This window comes from Eleutherodactylus coqui, chromosome 3 (genome assembly GCF_035609145.1).
Source record: "Eleutherodactylus coqui strain aEleCoq1 chromosome 3, aEleCoq1.hap1, whole genome shotgun sequence".
NCBI classification, from domain to species: domain Eukaryota; kingdom Metazoa; phylum Chordata; class Amphibia; order Anura; family Eleutherodactylidae; genus Eleutherodactylus; species Eleutherodactylus coqui.
In genome coordinates, this window is record NC_089839.1 from 163,596,222 (window position 1) to 163,609,801 (window position 13,580).

The 13,580-nt window shown below is 44.0% G+C and overlaps 1 protein-coding gene across 2 annotated transcripts in view; it reads left to right on the top strand.

The window, feature by feature from the left end:
* VGLL4 (vestigial like family member 4) overlaps positions 1-13,580 on the top strand; it is an 87,015-nt gene that overhangs the window by 15,365 nt on the left and 58,070 nt on the right. The window lies entirely within an intron of this gene.

Consider the following 13,580-nt stretch of genomic DNA (forward strand, 5'->3'; position numbering starts at 1 on the left):
CTGTTATATGAAGGTCATATATAGAGAAGAGGTGGCAAGACCATACCGGGCACACGTCACAGCACTTATGTACAACAAAAAAAGGTTTGGTACCGTGTTAGCCAGTGGAGCAAAATGTGATTGTTCCCAGCAAGAAAAACCACGTAATCTTGTAGATATGATACCTTTTAATGGCAAACAACTAGCTTTCGGATTGTGTATCAATCCTTCCTCAGGGTAAAATGAATTTTAGCCTAATGAAGGATTGATAGAAAACCTGAAAGCTTGCTATAACATCATGTATTTTTGTTAGGCATTAAAAGGTATCATATCTACAAGATTACTTGGTTTCTCTCACTGAGAACAATCACACTTTCCACTTATGTACGGAACACAATGCTAAATTATTTTTTTACTGAGAAGAAGCAAAGTGAGAATATCTCAGGTCCTCCTCTTGCTTGGGCTTAGCCCTCTACGGAGCTCACCTGTGTACTTTCACCTGCCTTCATATACCTTCTGTCTCCGTACATTTGGAAGCCAATGGAGCATGCCACGAAGCTTTTTTTTTTTTTTCAGAAACTGACAAGTAAACTTTGTTGGAACTGGGAGACATATGAAAGTACACTAGAGGCTTTGCATCTGGTTTGAAGCCCTATTACAGCTTTGTACTAAATGGAGCCATAAAATGGGCATGTAGATGAGTCCTTAGAAGAAGGGCATGCAGTGGTTCAGCACCAACTTTGCTGGTGGAGGTCACATCTTAGCCCTATGTTTATAATGAGATGTCTTATGTCTAACTTCTGTCTGTACCTTACCAGTGACACAGCTAAACTGTAATCCAAGGGCCAATCATTTATCGCCTTAATTACTTTAATGCATTACTAAGTGGTATTCTTTTAAGTACACTGGCTGCACTCCAGTCTATCATGAGCCTGGCAGCCAGGTTGGTCTTTCTGTCTAGCTGTTCTACTAATGCCTCTGTAGAGGCGAACACCAACAACCGTACATGGCCTCCTTGATTTCCAACTACTAAGATAATGGTACGTGTAGTGCGGTAAGTCTGTACTGCTGGTAATGTCACAGGAGCTTGAATTTAATAGGACTAGTGCCTGCATTACAACCCGGGCTGCTGCAGTACGGACAGCACCATCTGCTCCATGCGCTGTCCATACTGACAGCAGTGTGTGGCGGGAATTGGCTGATCGGTGGGGATCCCCAGCGGTAGACCTCCACATATCATCTCTTGATGATCTATCTATGTTATCAATAGAAAAAAAATGTCTGAACACCCCTTCTGTCACTTGTGAAGTCCCTGAAGCTTACCTGACAGAAAGACGTGTGATGTCACGGCTATATACTAGACTGAAATTAAACTAGTAGCGGGGGCTTTAACACGTATCGAAATATCCTGCAGACGCTATGTTATCTTTTGCCGTGCAGAAAAATCCATACAACTACAATGCATATTGTGACGCAGGTTTATGTATGGCTTAATTCTGCATTAAAACTCGCTTTTGACACATGAATTTTCACAGCGGATTATTCCTCAATATCTTGTGGAATAATCTGTTACGTGTAAAAGCGCCTTAAGGGTGCATGCAGACCATGCGGTTAAAATTGCATTTAAAAAAGTGGTGGGTTGTTAGTCCTTGTTTTGCTACAACTGTGTCAAACCATGTCAGATCTCTAATACCGTATGTGGTGTGCGGTGCGTTTTTTAACGGCACCATCTGAATACACCATTACTAGTTTCAGTGCAGTCTATAGTTGCACACTTAGAAAGGCTTCACATGGACATAAGCGCAATGGCACGTGCCTTAGCGAAATGTTTTTGCGCTATGAAGGAGGCTTTTTTTTTTTTTGCGTGCGTATCCACATACTTGTTTCTGCATGCAGGGCATACTCGTTTGCTTGGGACAAACACCGATTTAAAATGACTAATTGGTTCCAGATGTGTTCTTCTTCCAACACAATTACGCAGTCTTTTTCATGCATCTCCAAGCGTCTTGAGCACCCTACATTGACCTCTAAGGGGACCTTAGGTGTACAAATACGTAGAAGGATATAGCATGTTCTATCTTTTTTTTTTTTTTTTGCATGGACAAAATACGCACGTGTGAATGAACTTATTGAAATAGTGGGTCTTCTCACTGCGTATTGCGTGCGCAAATACGTCCATGTGAAGCCGGCTTTACTCTATTGCTGGCTATTACATAAACATGGTATGGGTTTGGGCTTGCTGAATAGGCATGTTAGGGGGAATTATCAATCCTTTGTGCCATAATTGTGACAAAAATATCAGTATTGCCTGTATTAAAAAAATGGAGACCGTTTAGCCTTTCTACGCCACCCGGGACACTCTTGTAAAAAAGTGGGAGGGATATGGCTGCCGGAAGCCTGACAGATTTATGGCAGCAGCTGATGTAAATTATAGCGGTAATCACCAGCTCATAGCTGCCGTAGATTTTGTGTTGCGTGTTTTTTTTTTTTTTTTTTGTTTTTTTTTTCTTTGCACATAGATGGCCTAAAATGAGCCACATGTATTGAGTGAGGCTTGTGTCTTAGTACATTTGCCACCTCTTCCTCCAACGCGCAGTGCACCAAGACCGGCGTATGAAATATTATATTTCCCAAGACCATTGCTAGTTTAGTTTAGTTCAAACAGTCCAATGCCTGGCGTCATTTTCTTTCATTTTTCACACCGCACCTATGTCAGTAACGCCTGAGCTTTGTGGTGGATGCTTTGTTTAGCCTGTTTGCACACCTTTTACCTCTCTCTTTTTAGTTGACTGAGGTGGCAATGACCCTAGTTGAGCTGCTGCAGTTGGGCTATTATTGCTGATAAATTTAATTTAATGGACCTTTTATTGTCCATTAAATGAGTGAAAATCATGCGAACGAATTCATTCAAAAGAATTGATTTCATATTCGTGTGAGATTCGAGCGCATCACGCAAATCTTGTGCCAGAATATCGTTCATATGAATGTGCCCTTACGCGGCTTCTGTACTTCCTCCTCTTCCCGTAGATTTCTAGGGGTAGCATGTAATCTGATCTGTCAGTGAACATTTATTAGTCCGTCCTGTAAACAATACAGATTTTAGTAGTATTTCAGAGTGAGTCAGCAGTTTACAAGAGAGAAGAAAGGCGCCTGATAAGTTGGTAAGATCTTGCAACGTTTTTCCTGTACTATTGATTTTTGCAAAGTTTGTTGAAATGACCGTGACCATTTAAATAGCAACTCAAAAATGTAGGGTTGTTTTGGGAAATCCTCCTGTCAGCAGCAGAAACATTCTGGTAATATTTTCTTACCAACTTCATTCCTTGATTCTTCTTTTTTTTAAATTTATTTATTTATTAGCCTGTTTTAAGCCATGGATAACTTAGATGGTAACACTGTGCACCTCACTTAATTGTATTGCGGAGGCTCGCAGGCGCTCATACGCAGTACAGTTTTTTTTTTTTTGTTTGTTTGTATTTCCCACGCTGTTTCTTACAATGACACAAGTACCCACAGCCCATATGGACTGCGGTCGGACGTCTCCATTGACATCCATGGAGGTCATCTGCACAGACTCCACAGTAAAAGAGAGCATGCTGCATGTTGTTTTTTTTTCTTCTGCTAGCAGAATGCGCAATTCGTATCTGCGAGTGTGAAGGACCATTTGAAAATGCATGCCTTTCAGTGCCTGTGCTACCGCGGAAAGTCCGCCCGGACGCCGATTGCGGAATCCGCAGTTCAACTCCAGTCTTCTGAGCCCGGCTTTAGGCTTCCATGACTCAAATGAAGAGTGATAAAGGTCTCCATCCAAGTAAGGTTCTGTTTGTTTCCACCACTTGTGTTGCAGAGAATAGACTGCTTCCATCTAGATTTCCGTCTGCATATGTTTTTTGGCGATTCAGAGGAAATCTGGCGCTGGAGGCCTGAACGAGATATGAACAGACTAATCCAGGGCCTCACAAGTAAATAGGAAATAGTGCTCAGTAACTACATATATAAACCGCTAAAAGATACATTTAATATTTTTTTAAGCGGAGGAACATTTTAAACCTTAGATTACAGGCAACTTGTCAGCAGCATCTCGGCCCCAAAACTGATGTCACTGACCGACAGGTGACGAACAATTAATCCCTTCTCATGCCTTCTCTTTTCATAATGAGCCCCTGTACCTCTGCAATTTGGTTCTAAAGTTATCCCTTGCTGTATGCAAATCGGTCATGGTCTGGATCACGATGGCTTGCAGAATCCCAGATACTCCCTGACTTTCTGAGCTGTGAAGTGTTTGGATTTCTCCCGGATTTCACTGCTTTTATTAGGGTATTGCCATATGAATTATTGCAGACTGCAACCTGTCGGAACATACTTATATAGGTGAGCATTTGGGTGCCAAATTTAAAGAGGGTGGGGGGTGTAGGGTAGAACCCAGTCTAGATAAATACTTCACACCGTCTATGACTCTACAAGTCAGAAGAAATGAGTGGATACTTTTTCCTTCCCAGCAGGAAATGTAACAATGTAGTTGGAGTATCTCTGATCCCTCAAGGTATTTCTTACTGGCAAGAAGGACTCTCTGAGAAGTGCCATTCTGCATTTGCGGTTGTCCTACTTAAAGGGTCTGCAGATGTCCTTCCAATGTAATTTGTTTGCTTTTTCCTCCTCTGACCTGTACGATTCAGCCCTTTTAATTCACTCAGTTGTGGTTATTCTGCCGCATTGTGTAAATGTCAGCGGCTTATATTTCGTCTCGTTCCCAGCAGTGCATTTGTATGCCGAGCAGTGATCACACTGGTCTGTTTAGGTGATTGCACCCGCTGGTCTAATTTACTTGGGGTGGTTCCCGTCTGCTTTGACAACAGTTAACGTCAACAAATCCAAGTGCCGCTTGCTTTCCATCGGCAGAGGTGGGACAGATTCTGGTGGCACTTGTGCTTATGGCTCATGCTGGGGCCGATCAGATGCTTGTCGGGTAGATTTGAATCCAAATATATTACTGTTAAGCTTTTCCATATACTTAGTGACACTCCAGCTAAAAGAATTCCTCAAATAGTAATGCTATAATTGAATAACTTAAAGGACCTGAATTGCAAAAGCAGTCTGAAAATACTGCAAACCTCTGGGGGTGCGGGAGGGTGGGGGATTTGGATTCACTCTGTATCGGCCAATCTTGTATTTTGTGAATAGGATCCAGACTATGCAGAATGGTACAATAGTTTGTGATGTGTTGAAGAATAGCAGGGAAGTTGCTGAATTTCTCCTTGGCAACCTTCTAGTAGATTTAGATTCCTGCTGCAACAATTGTGATGGTGAGACTGAGCACTAGAACAGCCGCAGACCTAATAAAGGCCCCACAGGTCTGCCGGAGGTGAAAACCTATTAGGGTACTTTTACACTGGCCAATAGTCTCCTTAGTGATTGCTCTAAAGATCAATTATAGATCGGGGGTAACTTGCCAATCTGGAGAACAGGACATGCAGTGTCCCGCTCTCCTGTCACTGTGAGGGTCTCTTCTCCTCCCGCAGTGGCATCATTCTGAATGGATTGCTGGCAGAGTATGCACGGTCTGCGTTCCATTCATTTCAATGGGAGTGCCAAAAATATCCAAGTGGTTGTGCTGCTTAGGTACTTGGCAGTCAGTGATGAGACCCCAACTGATCAGCAAGTTATTCCGTATCCTGTGTTTAAGGGATAACTTGCTATTCTGGTACAACCCCTTAAAGTACTGTGACTACTCTCCCTAGCAGTGGACGTGTGAGTAAAGGAGTTGTGTACTAAGGTTAACGTTTTAGCACCTATCCAAAGGATTGGTGATAAAAGCCTGATCAGCAGGGTTCTCACTGCTGAGACCCCCACCAATCCAGAACATTAGGATCCGATGTCCCCTGACTTCTCATCACTGCACTCGCCACAGTGACGTGAAAAGTGGCAGTTGCACATGCACGATGCCACACCATTCATTACTCTTTAAGGGTATTCTAAGTACACAACGGGTAATCCTAAAAGAGGTGAGAAAGGACCCAGCAGAAGACCCTTCAAACTGCAGAAACCTCTGTTTGTCCACTTTTAGAAAAACACTGAAACCTGAAAGAAGCCGCTGCTGTCTAAAAAGCAGTTGCAGTTCATATTTGCCTGAAACCACCTAGTTGTTTTCCTAGAAGCATGGTCAAATGTTCTATAGACAGATGAGACAAAAGCGGGCGTTTTTAGCACAAATCTGCATATCTAGACGAAAAAACAATGCACACCAAAACCTCATCCCAACTGTGAAGTCTGGTGGAAGGAGCATCATGGTTTGGAGCTGCTTTGCTGTCTCTGGGCCTGGATACCTTGTGATTAGAGATGAGCGAGCTCCCTCGTTTAAGGCAGATACTCGTCTGAGCAAATGCGGGGGGTCAGCGGGGAGAGATCTCTCTCGCACAGAACTAGAAAATTTCCTTGAATGCTTCCCGATATTCCATTCTAATATTCTGTCTACCAGCCGGAAGCACTGAGTTCATGCAGACTGTAAGGGATCGCCGAAATCTGAACGCTAATCGTTCAGTGTAAATGCCGGCAGCGACTGGCTAATGAGCAATAATCAGTCGTTAAATTTCTACAAGCATAATAATCAGACGACGATCGGCTTGTATAAATGGGCTGTCGTTAAATCTGTGAACCGCTGCCTGTTTACCGCCTCCATTCACTGAGTGATCCCTGTTCATGTGTGACGGCATAGGAGAGATTATATCTCTGGGATGACTGCCTGGTGCTGAACCGCCTGGCGGTCCTCTAGTGTTAAAGGACACTTGCATAAAAGAAAAGAGTTGATCAATGGCTGAGTAGTCCCGCTCAATGCCCCCGCATTGAGGCTGATTGATGGCACCTGTCGCTGGACCCCAAGTAATTAGTATTATTTTGTCCTGGGCAAAAGTAAAATGTTCTGCTTTTTCTGTAAGTTATATATTTTTTTACATTTTTTGTTTTAAGCAGGTAGGAAGAGATTTCTTAAAATCCAAATCCACATGTGAAGTTCACGGCGTAGGACTGGTACAGAACATTTCATAGTCTCTAAACTGTTGTTTATGTATGTGATAAATACATAAGGTGGGCGGTTTTACTGTATTATTATAGCGTTTTATTTCACATTTTCGCCTTCCCTTTGTTTTGTGGCTAATCTGCAGGTTAGTTGAGATCCAGGCCGCTTTCTCTACAGCACATAATCTCCCTTTGTTGACCTGGGTTATGCAATAGTAGAAGACTGGCGTAATGGAGGTAACACAATGCAGGCAGGGAACCAGATACAGCCAACTTTGCCTGAAGCTGTTTACTTGTTACATATTGGGCTCCTTGATGGTGACACAGCCTCAATTACTCATGTAATAAGTAGGTATGAAATTCTGATTTAAAGTGTCCCTGACACAAAGGCCAAAAAGTCTAGACAGATACTAGAAATGTGTTTTTCCTTTTCCACCTTAAAGCTTTTCCATGAATTTTAATGATTTGAGTTAAAAAAGACAATCAAATGGCTACTATGTTTCCATAAACAGAAATGCTCTCTGCTTATTTACTATTTAATGTATCATATAATGTACTGAAAAACTTTTAAAAATAATTCTTAGGGCTTATCTATGCCCACGGCCGTGAGGCGGAATACCGTGGCGGAGTCCGTCACGGCACAGTTCCAAAGACCCCATACTCTCCTCCGGATCCGCTGCGTAGCTCCCGCACAACGTGTAAGCGCAGTACAGCGCATGATGCCGCCGGCGGTGTCGCGGGATGCGTATTTACGCTATACTTCCGCTGAGCTATTAAATGAAAGGGAGTTATCCTCATTGGCCAACTCCTTTTAATCTCAAACGCGGAGCCTCTTATAGGGACTAAATTAGCCAACTGAATTAAGCCAAACTCCAAGTAACACCCCTGTAGGCACGGTCAGTGGCATACAGGTCATTTATATAGCCTGTATTCTGTGAAAGGAGTGGTGGTATAAATGCTCACTATGGTTTATCAGTTTTGTTGTTTGTGCTTTAATATTTTCATGTAAACCCATCATTCTACTAGGAGTCCACATTAATATCACCCATTCTGTTTTTAAGGTCTAAGATGCCAAACGTTTGTGTTCTGAGAACATCTGAGCAGGAAGTGGAGCGTTGCAGACAGGATATTGCTTGTTCATTGTTCCACGTGTGTTGTCGCCATACTGCTCAGTCCTCCCTCCCTGCCCCCAGGGCTCAGCACTTGCCACATGCCTGACATGGCAGATGTTGACTAACAGTCTACATTGAAGTATTGTTGGCAGTAGGAAACTGAGCGTCTTTCTAGGGAAGTGTTAATGCAGAACCGGTCTTATGATGGCAGACTCTGAGCGGAGACCCTACGATCTGACAATTTGTTCAACTAAGGCCCTTTTACATGGTACTATTATCGGTGCGGGAAATACGGTCATACGCAATTCAGAAACCACATGCACGCCGGGTTAGCCAGCCAGCTTCACAGCTGGAATCTACTGCGGGATCCCTCATGTGGAATCCAACCCAGTCATGTGAAGCCGGCCTTAAACTGACTGTCAGCAGTTTGGTCACTGCTAAGCCCCAGCCTATCTCATGCAATATGAAAGGGTGGCTGTGTATGCTTTGACCGATGTGCGGTGACCACATTTGGATTAACACTACCTGCCAGGCTACACTTGACAATACTTCTATGTGTATCGGCTGCAGTGTATACAGGCACGCTTAGGGTATCTTATCATGAGACAGTTTCGTTGCAGGTTTTTACTACAGTGGAAAATCCGTACCAAATTGCGTAGTCATTTGTTGTGCATTTTACCTTTTGCGTTGTGAAGGGAGAAATTTGCGGCAAAAATTCCACAGAGAAAATGCACAGCGGACCTACTGTGTGCGATCGATCGTACACCTTATGCTGCAATCTTGTATGTTGTATTGCAGTGTTTTAGCGTGTTCCCATCTCAGCCAAACCATGGCTGCAATTGGAACACCACAAGTGGATTATGCAAACAGCTGAGCGCAGCCAGGCTACACGGTTTCTATTAACCCCATAGAATTCAACGGGGGTTAAGGAAACTGTGTATAAAATTCTACTTGGCTCTTTCCTTAATCCCGATGACCCCTGGCCACCTAGTACAGATAAAGTCCCAGCTGACACTTATGGCTTGTGTATATGCCAAAAACGTATCCCTTTAAGTGATAAGTTATATGGGTAAAATGGTATACAAATATACGCGGTGCTTTTTGCATTAGAATGCCGTATTCAGGCGGTGCAATGGAAGAGGGATTAAAAGCTGATTCAAAACCACACGTGGTTTTCCTGAAATCTGCTGTGGTTGCAGCAAGATAAGAAAAGAGCAAATCTTGGCAAGACCACTTGCACTTTGTCTAAAGCTGTGCAGCCATTAACAATGGTCAGCAACCACATAAATCAGTAGAGAACTGCATTGGGCAGAGCTTGCAGATGGACTGCAGACAGGTGATGGCCACAGAATAGATGCTGCTTGAGACCCTGTCCTTAGGGTTGACCTCTTTCATATTGCATAAAATTTCAATCGTTCTGGGCTTTTGGGAATTTTCCTTTTTATTGTATAGATGTCGAAAAAACTGAAAAACAGAATATAAACAGACATAATCACAGAAGATAGCCATATCCTTACCAATGTACTAATACAAGAGGGCAGGTAAATGCACCACATCCTTCAACATGCAGACAGCCAAACTATTTTTTCTTTTAGTGTCTGTGGGGAAGAAGAAGAAGAAGAAAAAAAAATTGTGTGTGTGTGTATATATATATATATAATATTAGTATGTAAGGCTGAAAAAAGACAAGTCCATCCAGTTCAGCCTATTACTCCTCCCCCCCCCCCCCCAATGGTAATTCAGAGGAAGGCAAAAAACCTCACTTGCCCCATTTCTAACCCCACGTTGTCCAAATCCTCTCTTGCAACTGAATTCTGTCCTCTCTTTACATAGTTTTATATCATCTGCAAATATTGCTATTTTACTGCACAGCCCTTCTTCCAGGTCATTAATATATATATTAAAAAGAATAGGGCCCAGTATTTCCCCCTGTGGTACCCCACTAGTAACGTTGCCCTAATCACAGTAAGTACCATTATAACCCCACTCTGCTTTCTATCACTGAGCCAGTTACTTACCCACTTACACACATTCTCTCCCAGACCAAGCATTCTCATTTTACACGCCCATTAATAGTTTTAATAAAATTATTATTTTTCTTTTGTCTATAAAAGGGGAAAATCAGGTGGGTAACGCTGCACTGGGGTCCTGGATTCAAAACCAACTAATGACTACCTCTCAATGAAGTTTGTTCTCCCTGCATATTCCAAAAACCTACAAATTGGGAAAAATAAAAAAATTTGGCTTATAAATCTTATTAGGGACATGGTCTGAGATGATTGATAACTTTCCCTGTATGTTGCTGTAATATATTTCTGCTATATAAGCCGGCAATAAATATAATTTCTCTTGGTGAGCATTGGATAAATGGCTTGACTCGTTTGGAGATAGATAGATCTTTTCAATAAACAATAGTATAGGTCTACTCAAATCCATCCTAGTCCATACATCCCCTGCCTATACATAAGAAAACTTTCAGCAGTTCCTGCATACTCAGGTCCATGTTATGTGATGCTTACTACGGCACAAGTCGCCTGATATTGCTTTCAGGACTCTCTTGCACCAATGTTACAGCTGCGACGCTCTAATAAATCTGCCACTTTGAGGTATGTTCTACATTGAAGTAGAGTAAATGCAGTTAGTTGGGTGTGGCTTGCGCTAAACCTGTTCATCGCAGTTAATCTAATAATTGCCTGCCATCAAAGATGCTGCTTGCTTGAACTTGTCTGACTTATATAAAGTTTAGACACCCCCACCTTTCGAGGGCCGTGTCAGAAGGTTCCTCACATTTTATGATCTTCTGAACTGGAGCGTTCCAAAGAATCAATAAAGTAAAACACTAGAGGTACAAATCCTTGAGGAAACGCTACATTCTATTTATTTGACGTCTATTCTTTTTTGTTTGCTTCTGTAGTAGGTGACAATATGAAACTACTCTGAAAATCCTATAATGAATGTATTGCATGTTCTGCTGCTTTTTTCCCCCTTGGCCAGTATAATTTTTAAGGTATGTGAACTAGGAAAAAAAAGGTCTTCCTTATTATGTCCCTTACCAGGCAGTCCAGTGTGGGATGCTGTTTATTGGACCAAGTTTTCCCCCTCAGGTTAGACTTGTGTCTTGGGTCAGTGGTAACCATTGCCTATTTCCATTGCCTATATAGAGGTCTGAAATAATTCGAAGAATATTTTCCTGGAACGGTTTCTTTACTAGAAGTATTTTCTAGATTGCACTATAGTTATGAGGTTTTTTGTTATGGAGTTCTCTGAGGCACCAGGGTTAATGCACATAGCAGGGGCTCTTCATCTCCATTGTTGCACCCAGTTAGGGCATAGGCTTTGCAATAGGAAAAAGATGCAACCTTTTCCTGTTCAGAAGGTATGGGATAGTTGTGCATGCTGTGATTATTATTTTTATTTTTCTGTTCGCCGAAATGTTGCTTCTGTTGGTGATGGGGCAATAAACTACTTTTCTACTGCATCCCTATATGCTGCCGCTTCTACTTTTTTCATATAGATCAAATCTTTGGCAAGCTATGACAAATCACAAAAAGTCTGCAGATTTTCTGCACTACACATACATGCTTAGTACATACAACTCTGCCCTTCACCATGCCAAACAAGCCTACTTTACTTCTTTCATCTCTTCCCTATCCAAGACAGCTAACACTTTCTTCTCCCTCTTCAGCCCCCAAAACATAGCCGCCTATGATGGATCTCAGCACCGAAGATTTGGTGGCTTATTTCAAAGAGAAAATTAACATCCAGCAGGATATTACTTCCCAGTACCCAATTAACTTTGATCCCTTTCTCTCCTGCACCTCCTCTAGTTCAGTCTCGGCATTTGACCCAATAGCTGAAGTAGTCTCTTCTTCTCATCCTACTGTAGTGACCCAGAAGAATCCTACACAAAGCTATGGTGAGGGGGTTCAGGCATTCACCTACATCCAACATGTAGTGCCCATTATGTGAAGAGAAATCCTAATGGCTACAGGGTCCATTGGACCCTTGCTATTGACTGCTGACAGCCCCATTTCTCATTGGCCAGTCTACCCTATGAGAAGGTTTTTGGGATTGGCTGATAGTGGTGTGACAGAGAGGGAGAGCAGAAAAGGTCCCGCATAGGAAGACTGGAAGTACGCTGGGGACTGGGGAGTCATTCTAGGGAAAGCAAGCAGTGCAGATGTATGTGCAGTAAGTAGAATATAGAATGGTATCGTTTGAAGGGACCTCTAGGGCAGTGGTCCCCAACCTTTTTGGCACCAGGGACCGGCTTCAAGCAAGACCATTTTTACAAGGCCCGGCAGGGTTTGGCATGACATGGGCGGGGCTTTGGTTATATGGGGCGGGGTTATGAAGGGGGTTGGAGTTTAGTGCATTCTTATTTAATTATGACCTTTTAGAATGTCCTAACAATACACACATAGGGCAGTATATAATCTACCCCCCCCCCCAGTAATAGACAGCCCCCACCTCTCAGTAATTAGAAGCCCCTCCCCCTGTAATAAGTAGCCCCTCCCCCTGTAATAACCATCGCTCCCCAGTAATAACCATCCCCCCCCCCCCAGTAATAAGCAGGTCCCCCCAGTAATAGGCAGCCCCCCCCAGTAATAGGCAGCCCCTTCCCCTATAATAAGTAGCCCCCCCAGTAATAAGCAGGTCCCCCCCAGTAATAAGAAGTTCCCCCCACCCCCCCAGTAATAGGCAGCCCCCCGTAATAGCCAGCCCCCCTGTAATATGTAGCCCCCACCCAGCCAGTAATAGGCAGCCCCCCTAGTAATAGGCAGCCCCTTCTCCTGTAATAGGTAGCCCCCCCCCCCCGTAATAGGCAGCCCCCCCCCATAATATGCAGCAGCCCCCCCAGTAGTAAGTAGCCCCCCCATAATATGCAGCAGCTCCTCCCCCAGTAGTAAGCCCCCCCAGTAATAGGCAGCCCCTTCCCCTGTTATAGGTAGCCCCCACCCCCAGTAATAGGCAGCCCCCCATAATATGCAGCACCCCCTCCTAATAGGAAGCCCCCCAAGAAATAGGAAGCCCCCCCAGTAGTAAGCAGCCCCCCCCACCCATATACTTACCTCCTCCCTGCTGTCTCTCTGTCTGCTTGCCCTGACGTCAGCCCGGAGCGCTTCCTCCCCGAGTCCTCTCCTGCGGAACTAATGAGCAGGGGACTCGGGGAGGAGAATCCTGGCTGCACAGACATCAGTGTGTGAGCCGGGATCAGCGCGATTACCAGCGGGGAGCTGCGTCGCCCCCGCTGGTAATCGCTTCAGTGGTGAGCGGCGTCGGCACGCCGCGGGCCACATAACACAAGGCAGCGGGCCGGATTCGGGCCGCAGGCCTTGTATTTAGAGCAAAAGTTCCCGGCGGTGCCGTGGACTGGCGCTAAACACCCCGCGGACCGGCCGCGGACCGGTGGTTGGGGATCCCTGCTCTAGGGTCATCGAGCCCAACCCCCTGCTCAATGCAGGATTCACTAAATCA